This window comes from Microtus pennsylvanicus, chromosome X (assembly GCF_037038515.1).
Source record: "Microtus pennsylvanicus isolate mMicPen1 chromosome X, mMicPen1.hap1, whole genome shotgun sequence".
NCBI lineage: Eukaryota > Metazoa > Chordata > Mammalia > Rodentia > Cricetidae > Microtus > Microtus pennsylvanicus.
In genome coordinates, this window is record NC_134601.1 from 91,718,973 (window position 1) to 91,729,485 (window position 10,513).

The 10,513-nt window shown below is 43.6% G+C and overlaps 1 pseudogene; it reads right to left on the reverse strand.

Annotated features, from left to right (window-relative positions):
* The window catches only part of LOC142840403 (eukaryotic translation initiation factor 4B-like), a 54,291-nt pseudogene that overhangs the window by 43,355 nt on the left and 423 nt on the right, over positions 1–10,513 (reverse strand).

Here is a 10,513-nt window from a genome sequence, read left to right on the forward strand (position 1 = left end):
TCCAAAAGACAGAAGGCCGACTAAGATATGGAGAGAGTCACAGATTCTGAGTTTAAAGGTGTGCATGGTTCACAGGTGAGAGAGTGAGGGAGAGAGAGAGACAGAGAGAATGAGCGATGTTGTATTAATAGCACGTGATGGGCTGCATCCCGGCACCCGGCTAACCTTATCCGAAATAATTACACGGAAACTGCATTCTTTTAAATACTGCCTGGCCCTTAGTTCCAGCCTCTCATTGCTAGCTCTTACATATCGATCTAACCCATTTCTAATATCCCTGTCACACCACAAGGTGTCTCACCAAGGAAGAGCTTAACCTGCGTCTGCGTTCCGTAGGAGAATCATGGCGACTCCTTGACTCAGCTTCTTTCTCCCAGCATTCTGTTCTGTTTACTCCACCTACCTAATTTTATGTCATGTTAAAGGCCAAGGCAGTCTCTTTATTTAACCAATGAAATTAACAGAAGCCAGAAGACTCTCCCCCATCATTTCCCCTTTTTCTGTTTAAACAAAATGAAAGGCGTTCATTTTAACATAGTAAGATTACATATAACAAAACAGATATTAAGCAAGAATTACAGTTTCAACATTTATATCTATATTATCTTTTCTCATAACTAAGGAAAACTGTTACTATAATAACAATTCTTCATCTCCATCAAAGACTCCAGAAGGATATAATATTACCAAGCAAACACGAAGTCCAAAACTCTAGAAATGACAGAGACTTCTCGCTGTCCTGACAGTCACCCAAAGTTCCTCTGTACCGTTGGGGCATCCATTTTCTGCCTTCAGGCCCATGGTATCCAGCAGACATTTCCATGAAGCAGGAAATTTCAAAGATAGTTCAGTCACTTTCTGCTGTGTCCTGCAGAATGTCTCGCAGACTCTTTCATGAATCAGGAACCCCGAAAGATCATCTCACCTTTAGGCAAGTTCAGCAGTCCTCTCTCTGTGGGTTCTTTGTGTCCAGTTTATGCATCAGTCCAGGCAAGAGCAGTTTCTTGCCCAAATGGCTATCAAACTCCATAAGGAGCCTCTTCGATGCACATCTTCCTCTTGAAGTAGATTGGTGCTGCCAGGAGCAGACGTGTCTCGTTGCCATGAAAAACCCTAAGTTATTAAAATATTTAAATGCCATATTCTGCAGTCTTTGAAAGATATGAAGAATGCCTATCTAACTGAAGTATATCTCTATATATCTAGAAAAATCTAACTCACATGACTACAAGCTTTACTATTATCGATGATTATCCATTAGCAAGCTATATTTCCTATTATACATTACATTTTAAATGAACTACACAATCACAATACCTTAATCAATATCAGAAATACATATACATGTAACAAAATTGACCTTAAAATCCAAACCAATGTAAATTATTCATATCTATATCATATCCCCCTTTAAATGTAAAAGAACGTTTATAAACGATATTTGGGAACATGGGTGCAATTTTTTCTCTCCAAACTGCTTCCTGATGAATGGGGGTGTTGTTAATTAGGTCTTTCGTGGTATAACATGTGTGCTAGTTTCATTTCGGTTGGCAGTTGAGCGAAGCAATTTTCTGAAGGTGTTCAGAGAAACCCTTCAGGAGGGCGTGGTCCATCATACCATATTGGAATAGAAACAATCCAAAAACTCTCACCCTCTGTGAAAACAAAATGAGAACTCATTCCAAAGCATCATGTCCTCAGATCCAAATTTCGAGTCACAGTGTGTGTGTGTGTGTGTATGAGAGAGAGAGAGAGAGAGAGAGAGAGAGAGAGAGAGAGAGAGAGAGAGAGAGAGAGAGAGACTGAGTTATAATCCAAGGATCAGAGAGGCTGAGGGCCAATGAAGCAAAAGACAGAGAGGCCTACTAAGATAGGGAGAGAGTCACAGGAGCTGAGGTTCAAGGAGTGCAGGGTTCACAGATGAGAGAGTAGTGAGGGAGAGAGAGAGAGACAAAGAGAAAGAGAGAGACAGAGAGAAAGACAGAAAGAGAGATATAGAGAAACCGAGGAACAGAGTGGTTTAGGCTCACAGTGGCCAAAGGACAGAGAGGCCTAGGCTAAGATAGGCAGAGGGTCACAGAGGCTGGGGGTCACAAAACCAAGGTTCATAGAGGCAAAGAGTGAGAGAGACAGAGAGAGAGAAATAAGGAACAGAGATGCTAAGGGTATTGAGGCTGAAGGCCAGATATGACGAGGCCAATTTAGGGTGGGGTTAACAGAGGCTTAGGTTCAGTGAGTTCAAGGTTCCCATAGACAGACACAGACACACACACACACACAGAGCGAACGAAGAGAGAGACAGAGAGAGAAACAGAGAGAGACACACACACACAAACAGAGAGAGAGAAAGAGAAAGAGAAAGAAAGAACACTCACACACACACACACACTAACATACACACACACACACACAGAGAGAGAGAGAGAGAGAGAGAGAGAGAGAGAGAGAGAGAGAGAGAGAGAGAGAGAAGCAGTTAAAACCAAGGTTCAGAGAGCCTTAGCAGACAGAGGCCAAAGAACAGAGAACAATGCAACATTATGCAGAGGGTCACAGAGGCTGAAGGTCAAGAGTCCAAATTTACAGAGTCACATTTTGTGTGTGTGTGTGTGTGTGTGTGTGTGTGTGTGTGTGTGTGTGTGTGCGAGAGAGAGAGAGAGAGATGAGAGAGAGATGAGAGAGAGAGAGGAGAGAGAGAGAAGAGAGAGAGAGAGAGAAACCGAGGAAAAGCGAACCTGAGGGAACAGAGGGCGAAGGACAGAAGGCCAATTCCAAGATAGGCAGAGGCTCACAGAGGCTGAGGTTCAAGGAGGCAGAGAGAGAGACAGAGACAGAGACGGAGACAGAGAAAGACAGAGACAGATACAGAAAAAGAGAGATAGACAGACAGAGAGACACACAGAGAGAAATCGAGGAACAGAGAGGTTGTGGGGCACAGAGGCCGAAAGACAGAGAAGCTGAGTTTACGTTAGGCAGAGTGTCACAATAGCTTAGATTCAAGGAGGCCAAGGTTCACAGAGAGCGTGAGAGAGAGAGAGAGAGAGAGAGAGAGAGAGAGAGAGAGAGAGAGATTATACCAAGGCATCGAGAGGCTGAGGGGCACAGAGGCCGAAGGACAGAGAAGCCAAGGCCAAGATATGCAGTGGGTCTCAGTCGCTGAGGGTCAAGGAGGCCTTGGTTCAGATATGCAGAGAGAGAGAGGAGAGAGAGAGAGAGAAAGAGAGAGAGAGAGAGAGAGAGAGAGAGAGAGAGAGAGAGAGAGAGAAACCGAGGAACAGAGAGACTGAGAGGCACAGAAGCGAAAGGACATGCCACCAAGGGGGAATTTAGTTCTGAAACCAGGGCATTTGATTCTAATTGCACACTGGGAAATATCCATCCAGTGGGCCCACCTCAGTATGGATGACAGTAACTAAGTTATTAACATGAGCACACTGCACACCCTGCAGCCAGCTTAACGGACTGGAGAGTGTTCTTTCTATGTGCCTCATTTGTTCCAATCCTCTTTCAGGCACTTCGACTGGTTTCTGCTGCTTCCAAGCAGCTGGTCGGGTCTCAGAGTCTTCTTTTCAGCTTGGCTTGTCTGACAGTGATTCTCAGCAGCTTTTATTATTTCCTCTGGCAGGGAGAGGGCCTAGTGATTCTGGTCAGTTCCAGAATCTTCCTATGATCAAATTAATGCCAATGCTCAACCATTTTGTTAGAAACTGTGTACCACAGGCCAGCACCCTGAGGAACATTCAGAAATTCTTCAGAGTCCAGAGGAGCCCTATCAAAACTTTATTTCTCAGTTCTTACAGGCAGTGAGTCTCATTCTTGTTGATGGAGGCACAGAAACTTTTAGTCTCTCTGCTTTACTCCAAACTTTGGGGTTATCGCCTCAACCTCTGAAGATTTATGTTGACAGTTTATATGTTGCAAGGTTGCCCAAATACTTCTGGTGCTCTTATAAAATGGACTGAGGATAAAGAACTAGTTCATTTTTTTTTCTGCAGGTGCAGCAACGGTTCAAAAATTGGGAGGCTCCTTCTTTTCTCAACATAGTCAAGCACATTCTAGCTTCTCTGGCCTTTTGGCAGGGGTAAATCAAATCGTAGGTCAAGCTTCTCCCCGTCTTATGCAGATGATTGTTTGAGTCTGTTTGATTTGAGCAAGCTGCAGACTCTCATACGCTCCATCACTAACTATCTGGTATGTTTGGGTGTCAATTTCAGTTCTATAGAGAACAGGCACAGCAAATTGTGACAGACTGCTCTGCTTGGGTAACTTCTCTGCCTGCTTCTTGATATGGAATTAATCCTTGAGACTTATTGCCTAATGCATCACCGTCGATTGTTGGACGAATAGAAGCTGCTAAGCCTTGCATTACCTAATGCCTGCTATCTTTTTCTGTAACTGGCCTTCCAAAAGCATTGAAAACAAATAATGCTCCTGTATATACTTCTAATGCCTTTAAGAAAATTTATACACCTTGAGCATTGCATGTAAAACAGGTGTCCCTTACAATATTCAAAGACAAGGTGCATGGATCTATTAAAGTTTTGCTTAAAAAATAGAAAAGGATATATATCCTCCTCCTACTCCTATTAATCTTAACTTTATTTAAATTTTTGAGAATGGATCAACAGTTATTGACACTGCAGGACATTTACGGATTAACAGGCTCTGGAAGGAGAGGTGATGTGGAAAGATCTTGCTAGAGGGAAATGGTGTGGGCCTGATTCCATGCTAATGTGGGGAAAGGTGATGGCTGTTTTTTTCCCCAATAGGAAACTGATAGTCTGTCTTGGGTTCCCAAGGGTCTCATCAAACACTTCCAGGCTACAAAAGAGACAGCTGCGGCACCTCTGCCAGAAGTTGACAATACAGACGATGATGCGTTTGAAGGCAGAGCAGAGCCAAGAGCAACCCTTTAAAGATCTTACTGCTGAAGGAATTGAAGTGGTCAAGAACAAAGGCAACCTGTTACTCCTGGTCACTTATTTTCAGCAATTATTGCATGACTTTCTATCCTGCTGGCCAACAGTGCTGGGGTCTACTGGGTGCCACACCAGCGCAGCTTGGATGCCGAGACTGGAGGCAGGGGTTGAGGGGGTGGGGGTGTGTGTGTGTGTGTGTGTGTGTGTGTGTGTGTGTGTGTGCTGGATTGAGACACGGAGGCTTCTTTCAGGTGGAAGAACAGCAACCTTTATTCCCCCTCCTGCCCCTAGCTAAAGCCTTTTATACCTTTACGCAGCTGGACTGCTTTTTTGGAAAACCACTGGCCAGAAAGAACACAAACATCCTTGTCAATTACAGAGTACAAGGAAGTTCTGTTGTTGTTGGTCAGGGGGAGTGAGGGCAGCCAGATCACAACTGGGCTTATGGACCTAACCCCACTTTGGCCACCCAGTCACTTGGGAAGATCCACCAGTTAGAGTATTTACTAATGATACAGTGCTTTTTGACAGTCCTGATGTTTCCCATGTGGCCTCTCACATGCTTTCTTTAACTACACTGGGATATCATCCACCATTCCTATCACTTTGTCATTGGTGGGGTCACTATGGATGTGTCCCTCTCATCCAAGTGACCTTAAAGCTTATGGTTTGAGTTTGAGTGTACAGTTTTCCAAACATTATCAATCCATCCATCACTTGAGTTTTCCAGTCTCTAATCACCCACAGGTTTCCCCACTGGATGGATATTTCCCAGTGTGCAATTAGAATCCCATGCCTTGGTTTTAGAATGAAATTCCTCCCTTGGGTGGCATGCTCTACCGTTTTACAAGAACTCTGAATGGATGACCTGAGGTCGATTTGTCTTGGAGGTGCCCACCTGGTCTCGATGAAGATGATTTCTCAGGACCCCTTCATTGGCCACATCCTGTTATAATGCCTCTAGAGGGAAAAGCTCAGCCAGATCTTTGGCTGTGAGCCACAGCCCTGGACAATGTAGTTGTTTATGTGACTTTTGGTGAAAACACACAACTATTGCATGCCCATCATTTTACGTTTGGACTCATTGCCTGTGCTAACCTTTTATATATGGTTGAGTGGGAGTCCCTCTATTCAAGACAGTGGGGAACAATTTAAAATTACTTGTATCAATTGTCTTCTCTCTAAAGGTGTAAAGTCCTCTTCTGCTCAAAAGAGCCTCTTTTGTTATTGTTCCTGTGCACCTTAAATATACATGGTATGGTAATTTTGGATAACAAGTTCTCCCTGAACTACACCAAGCTTTTATTAGAAAGAGAAGTTTTTTAGGTCAGATTTTATCTAGCATTTTTGCCGTAGTCAATGCTATACAACCTACAGCTGTTTCCACAGTGGCCATTACCCAACAACTGCAAACTGCTCATTTTATCTAGCTTATAATCCCTCTGGAGAAACATATATTACTAGAAGCTAAGTTAAATGCCTTAAAAATTGTGGTATTGCACCTAGAAGATATAGTACAAGCAATACAACATCACTTTACAGCATCATTCTGACTTTAGATATGTCTGTTACTCCCTTAAACTATAATGGATCTGAATGGAAATGGTATAGAATTAAAAATCATTTGCATAGAATATGGCATCATGAGAACGTAAGTTTATATTTATTAACCTTCAAGCAATTAGTTACTGACCCTGGTCTGGGCCATGTTGATCTTGCATCCAGTTCCCCTTTGCAATTGGCCAAAGCTACAAGGATTTAACCCTTTTAATATCCAACATTCATTCAGTATTATGACCATATTACTTGTGTTAGCGATTCTTTTAACAATATTAGGGGACATTTGTTGGTTTACGGAATATCAGGATCTTTAAGACATCTAGACATTAATAACTTATCTGGCCTTAAAATTTAAAAAGTGTGTGTGTCAAGGGTAACCTGTTGGGAGCTAGGTCCATCCATGTTTCCCTCAGATGTCCTGATGAAAGGACAAAGGGGCAGACTTGCCAGGGTCCTTTCTGGGCCTGGGGACAAAGCCTCAAAGGAATCAAGGCTGCATTTTCTGGGGATCCGACTTTTCCCTCTCTTTATCAGTCCTAAGGAGCTGTGTCTGAGGTAGCCTGTGATCCTGTGTTCTCCTTTTCGGTATCTGATTTAGCTTTCTGCTGACTTTAACTGCCTCTATCCATCTGCAAACACGTATGAAAGAAGCTATGTGGCATTTTATATGTAAGAAGCTATGTGACTTCTTACATACTTGTTATAAAAAACTTGCTTCGCATAAGACATAGCTCATGCAAGACCTCCTGATCCCAAACTTTCCTATCATCTTCATCTCCTGATCCTTCCGCTGAGAAATCTATCGTTGAAGAAGACCTGCTGGTCCATGCCAGTAGAAGTAGAGGGACAGAAACAGAGGGCAGAGAGGCAAAAGCAAAAATGCAGAAGAAGAAAGATCACGAGGCAGAGGGCTGGTAGCCAAGGTAGAGGCAAAAAGCAGGTGGATAGAATCAGACACAGAGGGGCAGAATGGCACACAAGCATAGACGCAGAGGGGCAGAGGCAGAGTGGGAGAGGAAAGGACGTGGGTGGGAAAGGCAAGAGGTAGAGGGACAGAGGCAGAGTGGAAGAAGCGGAGAGGTAGAGGCAGAAAAAAAAGGCAGAGGAGCAAAAAAGCACAGACACAGAGAAGCAAAGGCAGAAATGGAGAGGCTGCGGGGCAGAGGCTCAGAGGGATGAAGTAGAAGAGGTGGAGAGGTAGAGGGGCACAGAAATAGACAGAGAGGCAGGGAAGCACTGGCAGAGAGAGAGAGAGAGAGAGAGAGAGAGAGAGAGAGAGGGGGGGGGGGGGAGGGAGGGAGGGAGGGAGGGAGGGAGAGAGAGGGAGGGAGGGAGACGAACAGTCAGAGTCAGAGGTGCAGAAGCAGATGTGGCAGGACAGAGGCAGAGAGGCATGTGGGGAGGGGTAGATAGGAGGCAGATGCAGAAAGGGGCAGAGGGAGAAACACAGAGGTGAGAGGTGGGGAGGCGGTGGAATAAGCAGAGAGGCAGAAATGCATTGGTAGATAGAGATTAATAGAGGAAGAGTGGCAGAGGCAAGGGCAGCAGCAAGCACCAGCGTACACTTGGTACACAGACATGCATACAAACGAAACACTCATACACATAAAAAAATTTCAAATGGAGGCTTGGGTACTTTATACTTATCAAAAAGAGAACCAGAGAAACACCACAGTAAGGAGTGGGCATAGAGTGTGTTAAACGCTGGGGGTGCTTGCTTTTATAGTTCTCATGGTCTTAAGCTGTTTTGTAAGCAGAAAGGGCACATCTCTGTATCTGAAAATTGTAAACAGAGACTAGCCTTAGAGTTACACATAACTGAAGAAAACACTCTTCCTCCATTCTTTAAAAAAGTTAGGAATTATGTGTATTTGTGTGGGGGTACACTCATATGAATACAGATACTACATGGTGCCATTGGTGCTGGGTCTCTGTGGAGCTAAAAACCACCTGTACTCTAGTCCCCTGCCAGAACAGTATATCCCCTCTTAACCAAGGAGCCACCTCTCAGGCCCACTTACCTCTGTTCTCAACAGTGTCATATGAGCTTATGAAACTGAGCTGACGTTTTCTCACTTGGGCATTAATGAAAACAGAGTCAGCATCAGTGAAATGACATGATTCACTGGAAAATTAAGAGAAATTATTTTATTCAGGCTATTGCCACGGGGAGAATTTTTTAAAGAACAACACCACAAAAGGTAGTTTTGTAGTTGGAGGCAAACATAAAAGTCATCCCTGAGTGCTATGGGAGCCAAAGGAAGTAAGTGGAAGAATATTATCTGAGAGAATTTACACAGGGAATTTGGTCCTTTCCAGCTAGTTGAGAACCTTACAAAAAGGTAGGGGGATTTCTGTACTCTAGTTGCTTTACTAGAATCCAGAGCTCAAACAAAGCTCAGTGCTATCAAAAACTTTATGTAGCTGGGCAGTGGTGGTGCATGCCTTTAATCCCAGCACTGGGAGGCAGAGGCAGGTGGATCTCTGTGAGTTTGAGGCCAGCCTGGTCTACAAGAGCTAGTTCTAAGACAGGCTCTAGACAGACAGACAGACAGACACACACACACACACACACACACACACACACACACACGAACTTTACATAAAGCCTGCCTTGAGATAAGTGATTCTTTTCAGTTTTTTCCTCCAATAGGAGGATGTAGAAAATGTGTGTGGGGATTAAGAGAAGTGTGTACTAGACCACCAGCTGATGAATAGTCAAGGGTCACATTGCTGTGACGAATTCCAAGACCCTTGCCTTTTGTTCCTCATGACCCCTATGAGACTCTTGGGTAAACTGGATTTGACAAATGATCCTGAACACCGAAGATGAATAGTGGTTTGACAGAAACAGGGAAGAAACGAGAATGTTCCAGGCAGCACTAATCTGCTTTCTGGGCAAGAAAAGACATAGAGGCTTAGTAGAATCATGGGCAAAGTGCATTTTAGGAGAAGCTGGCTGGGGAAAAGCATATAGAAAGAATTGCAGCAAATTTACCAAAGAGCCAATCACAGCAATTATATGACGGGTACCTCCTGTTCTCTCAGAAGTGCTAAGTTGGAAAATAGCTGCTGCGTGAAGGACGGAGGCCCTAAATATATTCGAGACGGCCTGCAAACTCTTGGAAGGGCTTCATTATGTTGCTTTCTTCCTCACACCTCCAAATTCTAAGGGTTTCTTTTGTTGTTGGTATTTTAGGGTTTTGGGGGGAGGGGGTGGCCAGAGTCTCACAACCTTGTCCAGGCATCCTGGTACTCACACTGGCTTTGCCCTCACTGCAAACCCATCTCAGTTTCTCAAGTGTAGAAATTATAGAACTAAGTCATCAAGGGATCAAAAGGAATTCTGCTGAAACTGTTAATTACACCTTCGTGTATACTGAAATCAACAGCACAGAAGACTCAATGAGTTAAAAATCCTACAATTGTAAGCAATGGTAGATAACTGGAGTCGAGACTAAAATCCTAACCATACAAGTAAACAAAACAAAACCCAGTTCAGGAAAGGGCCAGAGACTTGTCCAAGGCCACACTGATAGAGGCACTATACTCTCAAGATAATTCTAATTCCACTCATTCATCATGCAACAGGCACATACCAACTTACTTATTTCTTATGTTTTTATTTAACATAAAAATAATTGGTTTCGTTCTGACATTTTCATACACACACAGTGTTGCCCTTTGCTCATATCCACATCCCATCCTCATTACCATCTCTCACCAGTTATGAACCTTCTCACACTATCCTCTTTCCGTCATCCAAACAGGCTGGGATCAGTTTACTCTGTACCAGCAGTTGTCAAGAAAACAGATTTAGTTCTACTCAATTTTACCTAAATATATGTTATTTTTTTTTCTGTAGCTGCTCTTCAGTGTCCACAGTAATCTATCGGATTAGGAACTTTTTAAATAATTTTTTTTAATTTTTTTTTTTTATTGAGAAAAGGAAGAAAAAAAAACAAGTTTCCACCTCTTCCCAGCCTCCCATTTCCCTCCCCCTCCTCCCACCCTTCTCCCCCTCCTCCCACTCCTCT